Source organism: Pleurodeles waltl, chromosome 3_1, assembly GCF_031143425.1.
Source record: "Pleurodeles waltl isolate 20211129_DDA chromosome 3_1, aPleWal1.hap1.20221129, whole genome shotgun sequence".
NCBI classification, from domain to species: Eukaryota; Metazoa; Chordata; class Amphibia; order Caudata; family Salamandridae; genus Pleurodeles; species Pleurodeles waltl.
In genome coordinates, this window is record NC_090440.1 from 963,983,729 (window position 1) to 964,006,855 (window position 23,127).

The window sequence follows — 23,127 nt, forward strand, 5'->3', positions numbered from 1 at the left end:
TTTAGATATACCCAATTTAATTATACACACCAGACGTACCTCTCACCTGCTAGGCTGAAACGTATATTTCCTGTCTCGGACTCACGTCGACCCCGCTGTGGCTCTACATCCACCCACTTCTATCACATGGTTTGGGAATGTGGTCCCCTCGCAGTGGAGTGGCAGAGAATAGTGACTGATGTCTCAGAGATAACGGACCACTTGTTTCTGTTGGACCCTGGTTCCTGCCTACTGGGAATAAGAGTAATGGGAAAAGCCGCTGAGACCCGCACACCATATGCAAGCACATACCCACAGTTTTATCAACGGCCTAGGTGAAATAGGGGACAGAGCATAAGTAATCCACAAGGAAGAAATAAATAAGTGATGGGAACACATATCACAACAGGAAATAACACAGGCCACACCCCGCCACACATTATATGTGACAAACAGATGACACACCTAGCCAATCTGCTGTTCATACCTTTATTCATATTTTTATTTATATATATATATTGTTTGATCCAGCTGTGCATAAAAGGCAACTAATGTGAGATATAATCAGACCCAAGTTGTTGTAAATGTAATACATAATAGCAGAAAAATTGGATCCTACTGTTACGATTGTAGCTACGTTCGACAAATTTCTGTGCAGAAAACAATAATAAAAAGAAGTTACATTTTTTTTTATATAGACATATATATATATATATATATATATATATAGATATATAGATATATATGTAAAGAGATCACTTCTATATTTGGGTGTGGGGGCCGATCGCACGTGTTGACAAAAGTGATCGCTATATATATATATATATATAGATATGTACATATATATATAAATATATGTATATATATATATATATATATATATATAATTTATATATATATATATATATATATATTTATATATATACATATCTTTATATAGATCTTATATTTATATTTATCTTTATATTTATATTTATTTAACAGCTGTATGGTTTCCTTTGGGGGCCATAGTGGCCCCCAGGGAAACCATACAGCTGTTAAAAAGAATTATTGCCCCCACAGGGGGTCGCCCTGCTCAGGGGTGACTTTCTGTCAATTTCATTTTTTTTTACACCCCTGGAGAAGGGGGGAAGGGACGTGCAATCAGGTGCCGGCATGCCCCCCCAGGGATAAATCTACCTTTCAGAAAAAAAACTGCCCCAGAGCGGCTCGTTTGCTGAGGGGGCCGACCCCCCCCAAGTGAAATCCCTGGTGTCTAGTGGGGGTTTCCTGGCCTTCGATCGAGAATCTCCTCTTTCAAACAAGGCCTTCACGAATGTCGGGAGGCCTGTTTGGGCCCGTTTTCCCCACCAGAGCAGGAAGCGGCCTCAAGGCTGCTTCCTGCTCCTGTGGGGAAAACAGATAGTGACTTCAGCGTGCCTTGCGGTGTGCTGATGTCACAAAGGGGCAGTTGGGGGGACGGGGGAAACACAGAAGATCTTCTGTGTCTCCCAGGTTTTTTTTAATTTAAAAAACAAAATCCTCTGTTGATTTTTAATCTCCTCCCTCGTGTCAGCCACTGGTCATGACCCGCACCATGGAGGTAATGTGGGTATTGGCCCGTGGCTGACGCACGCACCAATGAGGTTAAAAAATGCAACCAAAACATTTCAGTTTTATTTTTTAAATGCATCCCATTCTCCTTTAAGGAAAACAGGCTGCATTAAAAAAAAAGCCATTTTTATTCAAAAAGCAGTCACAGACATGGTGGTCAGCTGACCCCAGCAGGCCACCATCCCTGTGAGTGCTGGCCATTCCTAATGAGTCATAAATTGCGACCTGCCTCATGACTATTAATGAGACAGGTTTCTTGCGATCCATTCAGAAACCACAGTGTCTGAGACACTGTTGTATATCAGGTTTTGCGACTAGCAAATTGTAAGTTACTAAAAATCACGATTTGCAGGTCGCAAAAGCTGACCGTTGTACATCTGGCCCTGAGCATATAAGGTCTGCCAGTTGACAACTTGTCAGGAGAGTTCCTTCACCCAGATTATCATATGAGATTCTACCACTAATGGTCTCAACTACTGCCAGCTCTCCCCAAAGAAGCTGTATCTTGCCTGGTGTTGATAAAACTGAGTCCCGCCGGAATACAACAGTGAATTTTCCCTTCGCAGTGAACACTGCTTTCACGCCTCCATTGGCAACAACAGCTCTTTCTGTCAACAATGTTTGCAGTGCATTCCTTCACCCTGAGAAACTCGAGACTGCAAGTTACTCTACTTTCCATGCTCTCTTAGTGTAGCACAGAAGTAGGTTTTAAATGACATTTTAACCATGTTAGAAATTTTTATTTTATTCTTGTTGCTTACAAAGTGCCTTCTTTGTGTTTTCATGATACCATATGCATTTATTTTAAATGTACTGGAAAACAGGTTAACCCTGTTGTAATAAATGTTTTTAATTAAAAATGTTTATTCTTCATAGTGCACAGTGTGTGTGTGATAGTGTGAATAACGAAATGGGTTTGTTTCTGTTACCACAGTGCCCCTGATCCCATTGCAGGGATTGTTAGCAACCAAAAAGCAATGACTCTACTACAAAAATGTCTTGGGTAGGGTTCTTTGGGGCTACACTCAGCTGTCTTTCACATTCAGTGTTGGTTCATTTAACCAAGTTTACTTGTGTCCCTTGTGGGTGGGAAAGAACCTATGTCAAAGTCGTAGTTTACACAACAGCCTGAGGGATTCTACAATTCTCACTTTTTTGGTTGGTTTCTATCATTGCAGAAGACTCAGATTTTTCCATATTTAAATGGTTTTCTGATCCCTTTCTCTCCTTTTCATAAAAGACTCAATAATGTCCAATTGATGTGCGAAGTTATGCTTTCCAATGGATTTCTGCTTAACAGGGAAAATGTTATCTTGTTCCTTGTCAGTCCCCGTAATGCATTAGAGATGTATTTCAGAAAGACATTGATCTGGGCTTTCTTCTAACTTCCAAGAAATAAAATTAAAACTAATTTTCTATCTGCCTGACTTGTTATCCCTTTCAGCACCTTTTGCAGGAACTGGTTTCATGCCCAGGGAGAGGTGGTGGCTTATCTTCTGATCTTTCCCTGAACTTGTCTTCATCTTCAGCCACTTTGACTTTATCACTTGAGACATCAGTGCCCCGTGATTTTAGGATTATGAAGCATTACATGGTAATGCTCCCCAGATGGGGGAAAGTCTTTGGTAGTGGTTTATTGCTGGTAGGGGGACTACTTGGTTCACTATTTCAGATGGTACTAGCAGTAGATGCCAGAAGCCCGAAATGAGGGGGGATTATGGAATGAAAAACTGATCAGGGGTTTTGGTCCGCAGAAGAAGCAATACAATCTTCCAACTGGAGAGCACTGACAACATTTTATTGGGCTGTACTGGTCTTTTCCTCCCTTTTTCATGGTCCAGCAGTCAAAATGAGGGCAGGCAACGAGGTGGTCAAATCCTCGGTAAATCACATGGGATAATTTGTGTTCAAGGACTGATATCCTTGGCCTGGGACATCGGGTCTTGGGCATATATTTAGCTGCAGTCTTTGACAGTAGCTTACATACCAGGAACAAAATTGGCACGTGGATCATACAAGTTGGATACTCGCATCCTCCTTCTCCCTATGCCTTTGCCCTCTCGTTCTTCATTATTACAGCACCAAATGGTTTTCTCTGACCGGATCTATTTGTTTAAGAAAAAAACACTCTTCTTCCCCTGTTCTGCTCTCCGAGCTCATCTCCCAGGGCACGGGCAGTGGATGTTCTGACTCTGACATGGCCCTGGATACTCCTGAGTATGGTGCTTCTATAGAGTCATTGGGAGAGGAATGGGGCGATTCTGGTAGCCATTAGTGATCCTCAAGACTTTAACTCCTCAAACTTCAGCAGCACTTTGTACTCCATTGTTGAAGAGTTAATCTTTACCCTCTCCCTTGATGTCTCCTCTTCTATCAGAATCAGAATTTAATTGACTCACACTGGGGGTCTGAAGCTTAGGAAACTGAGGGCCTGATTTAAAGTTTAACAGACGGGTAGTGCATCAAAAATATCCTGGATATCCAGTCCACCTTTTTCGAAGTGCCATTGGATGTAATGTACTTGTAATAAAGCAGGCAATAATCTGTCACATTTTTGAATGAATAAGTCATTTGCTATAACTCTAAATCAAACCCTTTATCTTCAAGATCACAATGGTCTGAGGAGACTGTCCTTTGCATTTATGAATCCGGATGTTGAAGCACCAGCAAATCCTATGCTCATCACTGGGCTGACATTCAAGTCTGGTGATCAGATGAATGGCTTCAAGCTACTTCTTGTGTTCCATTCATGATTTTGGTATTCCTCAAAAATTAGTTTCTGTTGGGCCCTGCAGTTAATTCTTTAACAAGCCAGAGGGCTGTAATCCAGGTCATCAGGGTTTCAGAAATTTCTTCTATAGTCCTTTCATCCTTGCATCTCCTTGTGAGCTTTTCTTTTTCCCACTTGGGATTTGCCAGTTGTTGTGCGTGGTTTACAAGATGATCCTCTTGACCGTTTGGAGACAACCATCCTTTAGTGACTTACAGCTAAGCAGTATTTTTAATTGCAGTTTGACCAGGTACATATCCTGGCAAATTGGGAGCTATTTTTTGCTGCCATCCCTTTATTAACTTCTTCTCCAACAAAATAGCTTTCAGAACCAGCTAAGAATTCCTTCCTAAGATACCTTCAGATTTTCATGTCTCTCGGGACTTGGTTGTACCTGTCGTTTTCCTTTTCCCCCTTTGGTGGAGAAAAAAAGATTCCATTCCTTCAATAGGGGCTTTTCTAGTTAGCTGTCCAATATTGCTCATTTTACAAAGTTTGATTCCCTTGTTGTTACACATGGCATTGAAAACCACACACCTGCATCAGCTGTCCTTAGCCATTGGGTAAAGTTAGCCAATCGTAGGTGGTTATTATGGGAGGCAGTTTGCCAAGTCCTGTACATGGTAGGGCCAGGAGAGGCATTTCAAAGATGTTTGTCATGCTGCCTGCACCTTGGGCATTGTAAGAAACTTTCATTCCCCACAACCAGTTACAGATTGGAATCGATCTTTCAGCTGACATTGGGGCTAACATTCTCTCGGCTGTATCTTCATGAAGCAATTTGTGTTTGAGTATGTTCATTAAACACAAGGCGTTGCATCACTTATGTTTGCTGTTACATTTCCATAATTTCCCAGTGCTACTTTTGGATAGCTTGCGGATAACTTCATTAAGTTAGATTTGTGACAAAGTAGATGAATGAGGGTGTAATAACCCACTTACGTATTGTTACCTTCCATTACTGCAGTCTTGCTGGTGACACTCCTTACATATTGAGGCCTGGCTCATTCTTTAGACATATCTTACCTATCCTGTCACTAAATAATCTGTATTTGTAACCCAGGTCAGACTGGGTAAAAAATGGACCAAGACACCAAAATAAAAGTGCCTCACCCCGAGTGCACACCAGGAGGTAAGAAAACATGACCCACATTTGGAAATCCACAAAAGTGGCTAGACATCCATGCCCAAGACAAAAACACCCTACCTAGGCAATTAGCCACTGCTAGCATTTAAAGGGGCGGTATGCAGTGGGAATTAATTGGTAGTACATTTAATGCTTGTGTGACTAGAAGCAGGATAGAGCTGGAGAGAAGTAAGTTAGTGTCTTTTTCAGACCAGAGCTACACCACTTGCCATGGCATACCTCATACGACATGCTGCAGCTCCTTCCATACCACGTGAGACATTCACCCTTTGCTGGATTGTGTGCCTAGTGCTGCTCCCTCCACACCATGTGAGACACCCACCGCATACTTCATTGTGTGCCTAGTGCAACATACCGTCTCCTGCACAGTGCTAACTGCTACTGTATCCTACTCATTGTATAAAGATGTAACAAGAGGAGCCTACTTACAACCACAAATCCGGTTTGCACACAATTATAATATCAACCCACAGAGCCACACAACTGGCCCACTCACTGGCCCGTCATACTGGCCCATCTACTGCAGCCAGTCCAACCCTGCTTTTACCCTAATCCCTAAAATAGCTCCTTCCTTCAGAAGCCTAATAAATTGGTACAACCCCCGTGACCTCTAGTAATATCAATCCATTAGAAATGGACCTGCGTTCTCCAAGCCCTGGGAAAAAAGGGGAAAGCAGGAAGACTAGGATTGCGATGAGGAAAATTATGACCCAGAGTAATGAAGATTATTCCTATGTACTTGGGTCACAATCATTGTTAAGCGGAACTCACACCCTGTGAAGGTTTATTTGATAGCAAAATGACAAACGTATTCACAACCAACAGAAACCAGACCGCAACTGCTGGAGCTAGAAATCTATCACTGTGTATGTTCCTAGATAAAATGCAACACGCTCTGATTTCGTTGTAGAATTTCCAAAAGCGAAAGATGCTTAGAAGTTTTTGTAACACTTCTCACTGTGTTTTTCCTAAAGGAAGGGGTTATCACATGACCAGCCCCACACTCTTCACCATTCACGACCGCAGATAGTCCCTGCATCACAAGCCCATCCCTGTTCTAAGAAGTAATTCGTTAATTAAAGATCTATATTTTGTATATGAGTTTGCTCATCATAAAATCAGTTACATAGAATGTTATTCATATACTACAATCAGGAATATTTTAAGAAACGTTATTATTTGCATAATCAACTGGATCATTACTTTATGTGAAAGTCAAGTTAAATATTTTTTTAAGGTAACAAAGTAGCAATTCAGAGCCCCATGTCTTCACAAGTTTTCAGATCACATGACCTCTATTAAGAAATACTTATCTGGCTTCCCCTAGAAGCCCAGATATATTTCAAAATGTCTATATTGGCCATAAAGGGCTAACATAGAAGGTCTCACATATATCTTAAGATGACGTTTCAGATGAAAGGGAGGAAAGACAGTAAAGAACATCATGCATTCGCATAGAAATTCCATAAACTGAAAAGTCAACTGTGTTCAACCAATAATGTGAAACTGCCTACCTAACGACCACAGCCACAATCACGATCTCCTTTCCTACAGAAAAATGTTGAGCAGCCATTATTAATATCCAGTCTAAAAGAGTGTTACATTATAGAAGCGTAAAGTCTTTAAAGTTATATTTCTTGTTTCGTGTGAGGCACTATGTAAGCAAATCGATTATGTGAATGTTACAAGAAACCAGTATCACCCATTGTCAGAAAACGTTTGAGGCCACAGGCAAGCAGATGTCACTGTGCCTCAAACATGGTGGTTGAGATCTTTTATCACTGAACTACTGCGTACTGCAGCTAAACGCCAGGTCGACTCTTTCAGTAATCGAGCCTCATGGTAGCGCGGCAACCCGCCTAAAGCTTTTCAAAGATGCATTTTGGGTGGTTGAGACTCATAACTCAACAGTGACAAAATTGTAAACATAACAATTGTCCAATTCAGTGCTTATCCTTTGTGTAAAAGTACCTTATTATGCAAAAACGAAAGACCACTCAAAGGAATAGGTCCACAGGCACTACAAGGAAAATAAGCAATCATGTGTCAGTCTAAGAATAATGTCGCATATGCAAGTTCATTATGATGAGCATATGCACACTTCTATGGCTGTGCTCCAGTTACGAGCATTCTCCATCGTAGCTTTACCTAAAGGTAAAAGAACCCCCATGTTTGGTGAGCACTATTTCAAAGGTGTGGAAGTTAACAGACTATAGCTGCTGTGAAGTCCCCAGAGTGAGGAGGTCACTGCGGAGCAAGCATATGTGATAGTCTTACATCCCGATGATTCTGTTTGCATACTCCGATCTGACCACAACTGGTCAACGGGTGTGGATGCAAGTCTATCGAGGCAACACCCAAAGCAAAAGCCCCTCACAAAAATAAGGGAAGGGTCCACCTTCATGCTGGTGATGGTTCGGTCTGTGCCACTTTTCCACTCACAGGTGCAGTCTTTGGAGGCTGGGGACACTCTTATGCTCTTTGGCGCTTTCTTACTCCTTGGTGGGCACAATACACCAGATAGAGTTAAAGTGGCGATCAGGAAGTAGGGTGTCCCGCTCCAGGACTTGGGCCGGCCCCTGCATTGCTCCCTCCCCTTCTTCTTCGGTGCAGGAAAATCATGGAGATTCAACTGCAATCAGGGAGATAGTGAGAAAGTGCAGGGTATGCGAGTGTCACCTAGTGGACATTTACTCACGGGATCCCTATGGAGATTTCATGCTTCAAGGACAGGAAAAAAGGCTAGTCCCATGTTACGCATCATAAAATGATATGCCTCTCCATAATTATGCCCCAGTATATGAACAGTCACGCCATGTCTTTTAAATACATGCTTGATGTACCACTTTAGACCACAGATCTACACTCTGGGTCTCAGAACGTGTCACTGTTGCACACGCATGATTGTCATGTGTGCTAAATACAAAAAATCTACATACAATTGGAAATTACATTTGTGTTACTCATGGTAAGGGCGCACCTCTGATACATCATGAATGAGATATTCCCGGATTTAACACATTTTTTAGATTTAATTGTGTAAGGGTTTCAGAACACAAATGGAAGGGATGTCATATTTATCAAATCTTTCCACTGTTGTGGCTTTGTGGTAATCGTAATACAATAGGCACAGATCCGTATAAAATAAGATGTGGTGCAGTCACAATAACCCTTGTTTATTTTATTTATATTTTATCTACAGTTTTGGTCCAGCCGGTGCTTGTCTGAAAATCATGAATTAGCTTTTGATGCCAATTTAGCAGTGACGGGTTAGATAAGACTCTATTAACTGCATAGGTTCGGCCAACAAACACCATGGATTTTAATTTCTTGATGAGCAGGAACAATTCCTTATACGTCAGTGGTTCTGTGGTAAGACATTTTTAAGTATTGTTGTCTACTGTCCAAACACCTGGTGCCTCTCAGCAACCTGTTGAATCAGCACACCCTTGTCTAGCTTAAATTTAGAACTACACACACCATTTGAGCTATCTGCTTTTTTTCCAATTGGGCTCGAAAGTAGGTGACTGTTTTTAGGGCTGAGTGATTTCCTATGACCCAGCCTTAAAAGCACTTCGAAAATACAATTGAATTTTTTTTCGTAACATGCAGCATTTAGACACATTTTTTAAACATTTCTTTGGGAGAACACTCCCAACCTTGCCCAAACTATCTGGAGAGGATCAGGCATGCTCGCTGAACTCCCTAGCCTGGTTCAGTGAGGGGCTAAGTTGATCACACAAAAGGTGAGTCTCCAGTAACCAAGTTAGGTGTGAGACGGTAGGCCCATAACATTTCTCCAGAAGCATTTTTACAAGACAAACCATTCACATGGGCCCTCTTTTAAATCAAAGGCATTTCAACATGACAAACCATTTGCCTGGGCTCTCATTCCACCATGATGTTTGCTCGTGGGCAACATAGCGCTGTCTTCAGATGATGAATGGTCCACTTGTATGAATTCTTTAATGGGTTCTGAAGTGAGCTGAACCCCACTCTCAGTAACCAAGTAATCGGGACACTCTCATCCATGAAGGTATCCTTAATAAAACCAATAAGTGTTTTGGTGTGGGTCTGATGTGCAATTCTAGTCACCACCCACTTAAAGTGGTAGTCCACCAGAACAAGGATATATTTTCCCTTTAAACCAAAACCCTCTATGTGTTTCAGAATGTCTAGATCCATTTTTTACCCAGGGTTTACTGGGGACTTGCATGGGACTCAGGGGAGGCAGATAGATAACTTTAGCTTTATCAGCTGATACATTTTTAAACTTTTTGCTCAACCATGGAGTCTAGTCCAGGCAGAGCTCCACTACATTTTCCCACAAGGTGCAAGGAGGAACCATCTTGTTTAATCTCATGAGTCTGCCATCAACCACACTCAGCTCATTCCTCACCTCCCAATATTGCCTAATGTCATCATGAAAGTTAAACTGTTGGTGCCAACCCTTCAAAGTATACTCTCTAACCTTGAGTCAAATCATTTTTTTCTCCCTGGTCCCAATCAATCTTATTATAGGAGAGAGGAGTATTATGCATTGAGGCTGGGTAATTCCCACTATGTAATACCCTCACAATACCCCAAATAGAGTCATTTGGATTCACACTAATAAATCCCTAGCTCAGTCATGGTAGTGTGGCAAGGAGCAGTCAATCTTTGTTAGAGAAACGTGTTAAGCATTTCAGAATAGCAACATGGTCAATAAGTAAATGACACGACTCTGAAGAAATCCAACACCAATTTATAAACATAAAGCAACTTATTATACTAATTTAGACACCAAAATGAAGTCAATCAGATACCTAAATCTGGAGTTATGGATTTTAGAATCAACTAGAAATGAGTACTACTGTGGACAATGAGAAACCAACTACTGGCAATCGGTCTCTTGGAGGGTGAGTTCGGGGCAACCCACTGGAAGTTAAGGTGGTGTGGGTCCCAGGACTAAGCTTCGACAATCAGACCAATTTTATCTGGCTTGTGGGGCCCGGGTGTAGGGGTGCTTTGGCTGTCCTTGGTGCTGACTATGAGATCTGTGGGTTCTGAAAAATCACACTAGTGACGCTTGGTCTCTTGCAGGTCGAGTTTAGGAGAGCCCACTGGGGTTAAAGTTAGTGTGGACCTCTGGACCAGAATTCACCAGGCAGAACAACTTTACCTAGCTTGGGAAACTGGGGTGCACAATTGTGCTTGGCTATCCATGGTGCTGGAGGGGAGCTGCTGGTGCTAGTTTTACAACAGAGATGGTGCTGTGGGGCAGTGGATGCAAAAGCTTGACAACAGAGCCACTGAGGTGGATGGTTGAGGTTGCAGAGGTATTCCCTCGAGGTGCAGTGCCAAATAAAGGAGTCAGTAGCTGGACTGGCCACCAACAAACCTTGGCTGTGGCAAACACATTCCTTGAATACTTCGACATCCTGGAGTCCAGGGTAAACTGGTAGCAATCTGAAACTTGCTGGACATCAGGACTACAATTTCCAGAAACCACTAAGAAATCCCTCGCCTGTCCAAATGGCCAGTAACTTCTTAGTTCAGGGAGTGCAGTTTCTACCTGCAGGTTATAGGGAATTAGTGCCTCAAGCCCAAGGAATTTCTGATAATGCCTTTTGGTTGAAGAGGGGTTCTCCTTCCTTTGAAACTGGTCTCTGGACCAGGATGAGTCATGGTCATACAAGTGTATGGTGGCTGCCACAAGTGCAGAGTTGTGCACCCTTTTCTTGGTGCAGTCCTGGGGTCGCAGACACGGGTATCTTCTTTGACCTTGACAGCAGGTCAGAGCAGATCTGGGGTTTTGGTGTTAGGGTGCCCCTTAAATCCTTGATGTAGGAGTATTATGGGTGTGGGTACAAGTGGCCAATGGGCTACTGGTCCCAGTGGCTAATCTGCCCCTGTGGTGGTCACACCCGGGGGGGGGGGATGTGTCACCTTCTCTACCCAGAATCCTCTGTTTTGACACTTTTCAAAATGTCAAAACCTATTTTCAGCTGTACAGACCAGATAGACCACACTAGAGGTATGACTAGCCTTCTGGGAGTGTTCACCTCCTGACTATCTAATTTTCCCACCTGCCCTGGAGCAAATGTTCCTAGGACAGGGGGTGGCTTTGTCCTTATCTGGGTAATAGCCTAATTGCATACCAGAGGTGCTGTGCCCTTTAAAGCTCACCGCCTTGACGTGTCACTTCACTAGCCTTCCTGCTAGGGAGGGAGGTGACACCTCCTGCCCAGGCAGGCCTTGTTACTGAATCCTGTGAGTGTTCACACTTCCTTGCCGGGGGTCAGAATCCTGTTTTTGTGGCAGCGGTGGGAGGCTGTCAGCCGGGCACAGGAAATGCTGGGCAGGCTGGTGGGCAACCTGTAAGGTCCAGGGAGCCTTCTCTGTACCTATGTGTACATGTCACATTTAATCTGACTTTCGATTCATGTCAGGTTTAATGAGACACGTTGTTTGGTACCAAATATTACCTATTTCAGTAGGACCATAAGGAGTTGTCATTCTTGAGGGTGCCTAGGTGCCAGCCCATGTGATTCTATGGCTCACTGCCCACTCATAGTCTTTAAATGCAAAGTCTACCACAGGGAGACATAAGCGTACACTTGTTTGTCCACACTTTTAATATAATGCACCCTATCTCCTAGGTTTAGGAGGCCTACATTCGGGTGACTGGCATATATTTAAAGTAATGCTTTGACCTGGCTATACATGGTGAAGGCAAAGTTGAGTTTGAGAAGTTTTGTCAGGCTACTTCAATTCGATTTCCTCAGAAGCAGAAGATAACTCCTCAGTCCCAACCCGAGCTACTCACAACAAATTTTAATCCTTCGTGCTGAGTACCCCGGAGGGGGAAAGGGGAATGGGATTGTAGAGAGACTGCCACAGAGATGATGAACCTCAGTACTTAGTCTGCCTCTTCACTTCTAAGATTGGATGCAGCACCTGCAAGAGTCACAGTCGCAATTACTAGGGACATACAACATCAGTTTTACACTTTCTACTCTTAACACTTAATTCTCTTCAATTCTATTATTTCTTCACACACCCTGAGTTCTCTGTAGCCCTGCTTCTCTCTAGGAATGATAAGCTTTTCTTAAAAATGCTTTTTACTGATTCTGGAAGAACTTCTCAACCTTTGTTAGAGATTGGTTTTATGTTGCTATATATATATATATATATATAGTTGGTGATAATGCGTTCTCCAAATCAGCTGATGTTAGTTGGTTTCTACTTTACATTAGAGAGTTCAATTACGTTTATTGTATTGGAAATTCTTGCTTGTGAAAGTTTGTTTCTCCTGTCGTATTTTGACTTCTGTCAATTCTTGTATTTGTAAATGCTTGTTTATTAAAGTTTGTTTCTTCTTTCTTACTTCAACATCTGTTGATAACTTGTATTTGTGAATGCTTGTTTATTAAAGTTAGTTTTCTCCTTTCTCACTTCGACATCGGTCAATAACTTGTATTTGTAAATGCTTGTTTATTAAAGTTTGTTTCTCTTTTAAACTCTACTTTTGTTTATTACCGTTGCATTTGTAAATGCTTCCTTACTAACATTAATTTCTCCGTTAAACTCGTCCTTCGTTTATAAACTTGGTAATTGTAAATACTTGCTTGTTAAAGTTCGTTTCTCTTTTGACTTTGGTATCTTAAACAGGAACCTTGTAAACATAAGGTTAATTCATACATTAAACTCTGTAGCCTTGCCAAACCTCCACTGGAACGGTCTACTATCAAAATCCTCGAATAAACCTTGACAATATTTATCACGTTTTCTGTAAAATAGTCTTCAAGTGTAATTTTACCTCACAGGAGTTTCTGCTCTGAAGCGCGCTCTCTCTCCACACAGCTGATTCCTGTCAGACCTCAGTTGAAGTGCGAAGCTTCCAGCTGGTGAGCTCGTAACCTAGCAACCAACCGATTGCAAGACTACAACTGTAACTAACCTTCAGGACTCACGACGGCCATCTTGGATCTTCTCTTCTTAATTCTTCCTTTGAAATAAGCGCAAGATTACTCTGCAAACCTTCTTCCAGTTTGGGCTTTGCTGTCTCCACTGAGGATATCTCTTTGCTTTTCTCAAGCATTTCTTTGATTTGATTTGGCAAGTTTGTGTGGTCATGACAGTACTCCCCCACAAGGAACAGTTCTCCAGTTTAGGTTTGCTTGGGTAGGTTCTATGAAAGTGTCTCACTAATCTTGAAGCATGTACATACTCGTGTGGCTCCCAGGATCGTTCCTCTGGACCATAACCTTTCCAATCAATTAGATAATAAAGCTTGCCATTACGGATTTTGGAATCTAAGATTTGATTGACCTCATACTCTTCTTCAGAGCTAATCTGGATAGGACTTGGAGGGGAGTTTTGACGTAAATTTGGAGGACTGTTCTTTATCAAGGAGACATGGAAAACAGGATGTATCTTTAGATGAGCTGGCAACTGCAATTTAACTGCCACCGAATTGATCATCTTGTCAACTTTAAATGGGCCTATAAATCGTGGCTGAAATTTGCGATTCCTTTGAGATGTAAATGACGAGTGGATAACCAAACTTTGTCTCCTTTCGAATAAATGGGTCTCTCTCTTCTTTTTCTATCAGCCTGAGTCTTATATAAATCTTTTGCTTGAATGATGTTTTTTCTAGCGCTAACTAACGTGGTCTGCAAATCCCTCACCATCTCTTCTACTCCAGGCACTGAATCATCTTCTTTACCCAACATTATATTAGGATGTCTACCAAGGTTCAGATAAAAGGGAGTGAACCCAGTGGTGGAATGAACAGCATTATTGTAAGCACATTCAGCTTCCCACATCAACTCGGGCCATTCCTTCTCTTGATCAAATAAATTGAGTCTTAAATACTGTTCTAACTCTTGATTCACTCTCTCTGTTTGCCCATCGGTTTCAGGATGGTAACTGGTAGAGTAACGAGAATCAATTCCTAATCTTTTACTAGAGGCCTTCCAAAAGCGAGAAACAAATTGGGACCCCCTGTCTGAAACTAGAATGTTTGGGGTACCAGCGGCACGTACTATGTGTTGTGTAAACAACTGTGCAACCTGTGGGGCTCGAGGGATTTCTTTCAAAGGAATGAAATGCGCCATTTTAGTGAAAGTGTCTACAAAAACTAGGATAGTGTTAAAACCTTGGCTACTAGGGAGGTCCACTATAAGATCCATAGAAACAGTATGCCAGGCATGGGGTGCAGTGGGCAAAGGTCTTAACAGACCTTGTGAAGCTGTTCTATTTGATTTCCTTCTTTGACAATTGTCACAAGTTGACACATATTGTCTTATCTGAGTTTTCATTTTTGGCCACCAAAATTTTCGTTGTATCAGATTTTGAGTTTTTTTAATTCCTTTGTGTCCAGCCAATTGATCATCATGATAAGCTTGAAGAATTGTTTCTTGCAGCTCCACAGTCGGAACATACAGTGCACCTTTAAAGTATGGCAAACCATTTTTGATTTCTCTTCCTTGGCCTTCTTTGGACCACTTCAGCGTTCCTTCGAATGTTAAGTTTCTTGAATTTCTTTGGTTAAATCTTCATACAATATGGCGAATATGAACTTGGCTTGTGGAATAATCAATTCTTTTTCTGGAGGCTCTTTAACTGCACCGGTATCAATTTGAGATAGAGCATCTGCCTTCCCATTTACTTTTCCTGGTCTGAAAGTGATAACAAAATCAAAGTCTGCAAAATATAGGGACCAACGCAGTTGCCTAGCTGTTAGAGTTCAAGCTGATTTTAAAAACTGTAAATTTCGGTGGTCCGTGTAAACGGTCACTTTATGCTTAGCTCCCAAAATGTAAAGCCTCCACTGACAAAAAGTTTCTTTGACTGCCAATAGCTCCTTATCCGCAATTGTATAATTTATCTCTGGTGGTGTTAATTTTCGAGAGAAATAGGCCACTGGATGTAATTGACCTGTATCTTTATGACGCTGGGAAAGGATACCTCCTATGGCAACATCTGAGGCATCTGCCTCCACATAATATGGCTCATACGGATTGGGGTGGAGCAAGATTAAAGCTGAGACGAAGGAATTCTTCAAAAAATTAAAAGCATTTTCAGCTTCTTTTGTCCACTCAAACTTCACTCCTTTCTTCAACAATTGAGTAATGGGTGTAACTGTTTGAGAAAAATTGGATATGAATCTTCGATAAAAATTAGCGAACCCCAAGAAACTCTGGATCTCTTTGACATTGCAAGGAGAAGGCCAATGTTGCACTGTCTTTATCTTGGTAGGATCCATACTAACTCCTTCTGGTGACAAAATGAATCCTAAGAACTCAACTCGTTCCACATGAAATGCACACTTCTCCAATTTTACATAGAGATGGTTTTCTTGCAACCTTGTGAGGATGGATCGAACATGGGAAATGTGCTCCTGTAGATTGTCGGAAAAGATTAAAATGTCATCTATTTAAACCACGGCAATCCGGTCGAGGAATTCTCGTAATATATAATTAACAAAATGCTGGAAAGCAGCTAGAGCATTGCATAACCCATAAGGCATCACTTGATATTCAAATAATCCGTATTGAGTCCGAAAAGCGGTTTTCCATTCATCCCCTGAAGCCACTCATATCAAAAGATATGCTCCTCGCAGGTCCAATTTGATGTAGATTCTAGCATTCTTTACTTGATCTAATAAAACTGACACTAAAGGCAGTGGGTATTGATTCTTGATGGTAACCTGATTGAGGGCTCAATAATCAATGCAAGTTCGAAGACCCCCATCCTTCTTTGGTATGAGAAATAGTGGGGATGACACTGGGGATTCAGAAGGACGAATAAAACCATTAGCAATATATTGATCCAAATACTCCTTTAAATGTTGGTTGTTTGCTTTGGTCAATGCGTATATTCTGCTACATGGCAATATCGCACCTGGCTCCAGTTCAATTTTGTAGTCGTAGGGTCGATGTGGCGGCAATTTACTCAGCCTCCTTTTCATCAAAAACAGCGACTAAATCATCATATTCTTTTGCGATTTCTGTTGTTTTTAGTGCACAGATCATTGAAGAGTGTGATGATAATCAGGCCGCTTGGGACTTGGTGGACACTTTCACTCCATCATGAAAGCAATTCTCTTTGCAGTAAGAGGAATTCATCTTGATCGTTCTTTTGCTCCAATCAATTTGTGGATTATGTTCTGTAAGCCAGGGCAGACCCCAAATGAGTTGAAATTGTGGAGCATCTTTTAAATTAAAGATTATCCGCTCCTGATGCCCACCAAAACCTTGCATCTGAATTGGTTCGGTCTCATGGGAAATGGTTCCTGAAGAAAGATTGGTACCATCCACAGCTCTTGCTACTTTCAAAGTAGATTTCTTGATAAATCGAATACCCATTTTACGAGTGTATTTGATATCACAGAAGTTGCCCGTAGCTCCAGAGTCTATCATAACTGAGATCCCTTGAATTTCCTTCTCAAGGGTCTTAACTGATACTGTTTGTACCAAATGTGGCACTGCGGTTTGTAAGGTATTTGCCACTTGTTGATCTAAAGGAGTTGTCCTTGGTTCTGCTTTCATCAGGGCAACTCCCTCTACTGATGAAGCTGGCCTTTTCCCGACTGAAGAGCTTTGGGTTTCTTGGGACAGTTTTTAACAAAATGCCCAGATGCACCACAATATAAACATAGTTGATTCACTCTTCTTTTCTCTTTTTCTTCCTTAGATAAAGGACCTCGGATGGAACCAATTTGCATTGGTTCTTTTATCATTATCCCTTCTCCGGCTCTCGTATGATCATTTCTTCCACGATCAATTCTTAGGGGAAATGGTCAATATTCTCTCCTCTTTTCTGCTCTTCGTTCTGTTAACCAGAGGTCAATCTGTAACACAAGATCAATTAACTCCGTAATTTCGGTGGGTCTATTTGGAACTTGTGCTAAGGCATCTTTCAATTCATCTCTCAGTCCACAATACATTATGGCGGCTCTTTTTGACTCCGGCCAGGCAGTCTCTACAATGAGTGTATTGAAATGAGCCAGATAGGCTACTAGATCTTTATTACCTTGCCTGATTTCCAATAGTTCATTGTCAGTGGCTTGAGCTGCAGTTCACCGATCAAATATTCTTAAGAACTCTTCTTTGAAATTTTGGAAATTATAAAAAACAGGATCATTTCTGGAAATTATTGGCATAGACCATTTGCCGCATCACCTGTCAGATAAAACAATATAAATGCCACTTTGGACTGGTCTTCGGAAAAAATGACTGGTCTACATAAAAAATGCAATAAGCATTGGGTCAGAAAAATCTGTACCTTATTTGGATCCCCACCGAAGCGCTCGGGTTGAGCCAAAGGAATAATAGGGGAAACCGCATGAATTACTTGAGTGGATATACCTGCAGACTGTGAAGGGCTAGGGATTTGTGAAAACACAGATTCACAGATTCATTTGATTTAGCGGTGTTCCCTAACTCATTTATTCACTGTTTTATTTGGACTGTTTCTTCTATGGTGTTATTTAATTGTTTCAGTAACCCTTCCAAAACAGTGGCTAATGCTTTTATATCAATTCCTTCTGCCATTCTGCTCAGGAGGAAATCTGTTTTTTTCCCTAAAATTAGGGTGTTGGCACTCCAATCTTTCAGGATACTTCAATTTGATTTCCTCAGAAGCAGAAGATAACTCCTCAGTCCCGACCCGAGCTACTCACAACGAATGTTAATCCTTCGTGCTGAGTACCCCAGAGGGGGAAGGGGAATGGGATTGTAGAGAGACTGCCACAGAGATGATGAACGTCAGTACTTAGTCTGCCTCTTCACGTCTAAGATTGGATGCAGCACCTGCAAGAGTCACAGTCGCAATTACTAGGGACATACAACATCAGTTTTACACTTTCGACTCTCAACACTTAATTCTCTTTAATTCTAATATTTCTTCACTCACCATGAGTTCTCTGTAGCCTTGCTTCTCTCTATGAATGATAAGCTCTTCTTAAAAATGCTTATTACTGATTCTGGAAAAACTTCTCAACCTTTGTTAGAGATTGGTTTTATGTTGCTATATATATATATATAGAGAGAGAGAGTTGGTGATAATGCGTTCTCCAAATCAGCTGATGTTAGTTGGTTTCTACCTTACATTAGAGAGTTCAATTACGTTTATTGCATTGGTAATTCTTGCTTGTGAAAGTTTGTTTCTCCTGTCTTATTTTGACTTCTGTCAATACTTGTATTTGTAAATGCTTGTTTATTAAAGTTTGTTTCTTCATTCTTACTTCAACATCTGTTGATAACTTATATTTGTAAATGCTTGTTTATTGAAGTTAGTTTCTCCTTTCTCACTTCAACATCTGTCAATAACTTGACTGTGACGCGCGGTTTCTATCTTCCTCTGCTGGAGACACAGAGTAGAAGGTTCTCCCTTTATAAAGCACCTGTAAGCTCCGCCCGCTGAGCCACGCCCCGTCCACCCTCGAAGTAGGTAAAGGAATTCCCGCCTCTTACCAGGATGATGGACAGCTTTCCAAAACGACCCCACTGCGTTTACCGCCGATTCCGGTGGTGCGTTGTTGATGCTCAGAAGCACGAGGACATCTCCACAAAGACGCACTAGTAACAATCACATTGCCAAAGGCACACAAGGTTGCTGGAGACGTTTACCCCGTGGCCCATCACGTACCCTTAGTGTACAATATAAACGGGGCGTATAAAAAATGCTAGGTTACGCTTACTGACATACTCGTAGAAAATACTCCAGTTGGGTAGGCCACGATGCTCATTTTACAGAAACTAAACCTCAAAGGAAGCACTTACAAAACAAAATATAATCGTAGCAGGTGCCGCAGTTAAAGCTCAGTTTCTGGAAAGGACAAGCCACCCTAACTCTTGGGCTTGGCAAAGATAAAGCAAGGCTGTGCGCTCAGAGATCCCATAGCAGAAAAAGATCTAGAATCCATCCTGGAGGTGAACTGATGATGTACTGGAGCGTAATTTGTATCTGACTGAGACGCGCGGGTTCTATCTTCCTCTGCTGGAGACACAGAGTAGAAGGTTCTCCCTTTATAAAGCACCTGTAAGCTCCGCCCGCTGAGCCACGCCCCATCCACCTCGAAGTAGGTAAAGGAATTCCCGCCTTTTACCAGGATGATGGACAGCTTTCCAAAACGACCCCAATGCGTTTTACTGCCGATTCCGGTGGTGCGTTGTTGATGCTCAGAAGCACAATGACATCTCCACAAAGACGCACTAGTAACAATCACATTGCCAAAGGCACACAAGGTTGCTGGAGACGTTTACCCCGTGGCCCATCACGTACCCTTAGTGTACAATATAAATGGGGCGTATAAAACATGCTAGGTAACGCTTACTGACATACTCGTAGAAAATACTCCGGTTGGGTAGGCCACGATGCTCATTTTACAGAAACTAAACCAATAACAATAAAATACACACACACTCTTTTAAACCTGTCTGACTAAGTATTTTTTACCCATGATTCTAATTATGTATTGTATGTGCATATGTGTGTGTATTCATGTGTGTGTGTGTGTATAAATATATATATATATGTGTATGTATGTGTATATGTTGTTTCTGTGCCTGGCATGTTTGTGGATCATTGCATGGCTCCTGGTTTTTTTGGGTTGTTATACTAGATATCTACGAATTTCTGCTCTCTTTTTATCACACTTATCTTCTCATCACTCTTATGTCATGTCTCTATCAAACTATCCTGCATTCTCACTCGGACTCATCCCAAATCCCTTTGACCGCTTTCATCTCCTAAATATCTCTGCCTAAGCTCTTCCCTCCACCTCCACATCTAACTCACCAAACCTCACTCTACCTCTGTGACCTCCCACACAACCCTACTAAATTCTCCTGCATTCATCTCACCCTGTTACTATGCTCTCCCTAACCCTTCCACATCCTCTTTCCCCTCCGCTCCCCTTTTATTCATCTCAAGCCTTTGGATTGAGTAAATGAAGGATAAACTCCCAATTAACACTTCTGGATTTCTTTCCTCCTCCACCCCTCCATTACTCCAGTCAAACTAACTAACAAACTCTCATATCCGCAACTCAAATTAACTCATAATAATACTAAAACTGTACTCCTTATTAAATTATACTAATCCATCACTAATTCTTGTTGGGTACCGGAGTAGCGTGCTACTCATCGAAAAGCGCTTTGACGCCTTGTCAGGGGTAGTAAGCGCTATATAAATACGATTACAATTACAATTACAATTACAATAACTTGTATCTGTAAATGCTTGTTTATAAAATTTTGTTTCTCTTTTAAACTCTACTTTTGTTTTCTACCGTTGCATTTGTAAATGCTTACTTGTTAACATTCATTTCTCTGTTAAACTCGGCCTTCGTTTATAACCTTGGTATTTGTAAATACTTGCTTGTTAAAGTTTGTTTCTCTTTTGACTTTGGTATCTTAAACAGGAACCTTGTAAAAATAAGGTTTATTCATACATTAAACTCTGTAGCCTTTCCAAACCTCCACTGGAACGGTCTACTATCAAACTCCTCGAATAAACCTTGACAATATTTATCACGTTGTCTGTAAAATAGTCTTCAAGTGTAATTTTACCTCACAGGAGTTTCTGCTCTGAAGCGCGCTCTCTCTCCACACAGCTGATTCCTGTCAGACCTCAGTTGAAGTGCGAAGCTTCCGGCTGGTGAGCTCGTAACCTAGCAACCAACCGATTGCAAGACTACAACTGTAACTAACCTTCAGGACTCACGACGGCCATCTTGGATCTTCTCTTCTTGATTCTTCCTTTGAAATAAGCGCAATATTACTCTGTAAACCTTCTTCCAGTTTGGGCTTTGCTGTCTCCACTGAGGATATCTCTTTGCTTTTCTCAAGCATTTCTTTGATTTGATTTGGCAAGTTTGTGTGGTCATGACAAGTTTTCACTGCTCCAGCAGTTTGTAATAGCCGGCCTGCTGTCATCTGTTTACTGGGGTTACTCGGAGTGGCACAATCAGTGCTTCAGGCCATGGTGACCCCTTTTAACACCCTTCCCTGGGTACAACTGGTATCATATCCTAGGGACTTCAGAGGGGTTAAAATCTTGTCAATTGGGGATACCAATTTACACATATCATATTTAGGGAGAAAGCACTGATACTGTGGCCTGGTTAGCAGGCTCCGGTGCACTTTCAGAGTCACTTCAGGATTATGTCACTTAAGGTGTCATCAATCACAACTGTAGAAAGGTAGCCTCTTTCTAGCCTTGTTACCTCCACTTTTGGCATGTTTGTAAGTATATGTGAGGGTGTTCTCACTGGGATCATGCTAGCCAGGGCCCAGTGCTCATAGTGAAAACCCTAAGTTGTCAGTATGTTTGATATGTGTCACTGGGATCCTGCTAGCCAGGACCCCAGTGCTCATACGTTTGTGACCTTTCTGTGTTCCCTGTGTGGTGCCTAACTGTACCACTGAGGCTCTGCTAACCAGAACATCAGTGTTTATGCTCTCTCTGCTTTTAAAATTGTCACTATCGGCTAGTGACTAATTTTACCAATTCTCATGGGCACACTGGAACACCCTTATAATTCCGTTGTATATGGTACCTAGGCACCGAGGGTATTGGGGTTCCAGGAGATCCCTATGGGCTGCAGCATTTCTTTTGCCACCCATAGGGAGCTCAGACAATTCTTACACAGGACTGCCACTGCAGCATGAGTGAAATAATGTCCACGTTATTTCACAGCCATTTTACACTGCACTTAAGTAACTTATAAGTCACCTATATGTCTAACCCTCACTTGGTGAAGGTTAGGTGCAAAGTTACTCAGTGTGTGGGCACCCTGGCACTAGCCAAGGTGCCCCCACATCGTTCAGGGCAAATTCCCCGGACTTTGTGAGTGCGGGGACACCAATACACGTGTGCAGTACATATAGGTCAATACCGATATGTAGTGTCACCATGGTAACTCCAAACATGGCCATGTAACATGTCTAGGATCATGGAATTGTCACCCCAATACCATTCGGGTATTGGGGGGACAATTCCATGCATCCCCGGGTCTCCAGCATAGAGCCCGGGTACTGCCAAACTAACTTTCCGGGGTCTCCACTGCAGCTACTGCTGCTGCCAACCCCTCAGACAGGGGTCTGCCCCCTGGGGCCTGGGCAGCCTGGTCCCAGGAAGGCAGAACAAAGGATTTCCTCTGAGAGAGGGTATTACACCCTCTCCCTTTGGAAATAGGTGTGAAGGGCCTGGGAGCGGTAGCCTCTCCTGGCCTCTGGAAATGTTTTGAAGGGCACAGATGGTGCCCTCCTTGCACAAGCCAGCCTACACTGGTTCAGGGATCCCCCCAGCCCTGCTCTGGTGCGAAACTGGACAAAGAAAAGGGGAGTGACCACTCCCCTGACCAGCACCTCCCAGGGGAGGTGCCCAGAGCTCCTCCAGTGTGTCCCAGACCTCTGTCATCTTGGATGCAGAGGTGTGAGGGCACAATGGACAGCTCTAGTGGCCAGTGCCAGCAGGTGATGTCAGAGACCACTCCTGATAGGTGCTTACCTTTCTCTGTAGCCAATCCTCCTCTGAGGGCTATTTGGGGGCTCTCCTGTGGGTATCTCACCAGATAATGAATGCAAGAGCTCACCAGAGTTCCTCTGCACTTCCCTCTTTGACTTCTGCCAAGGATCGACCG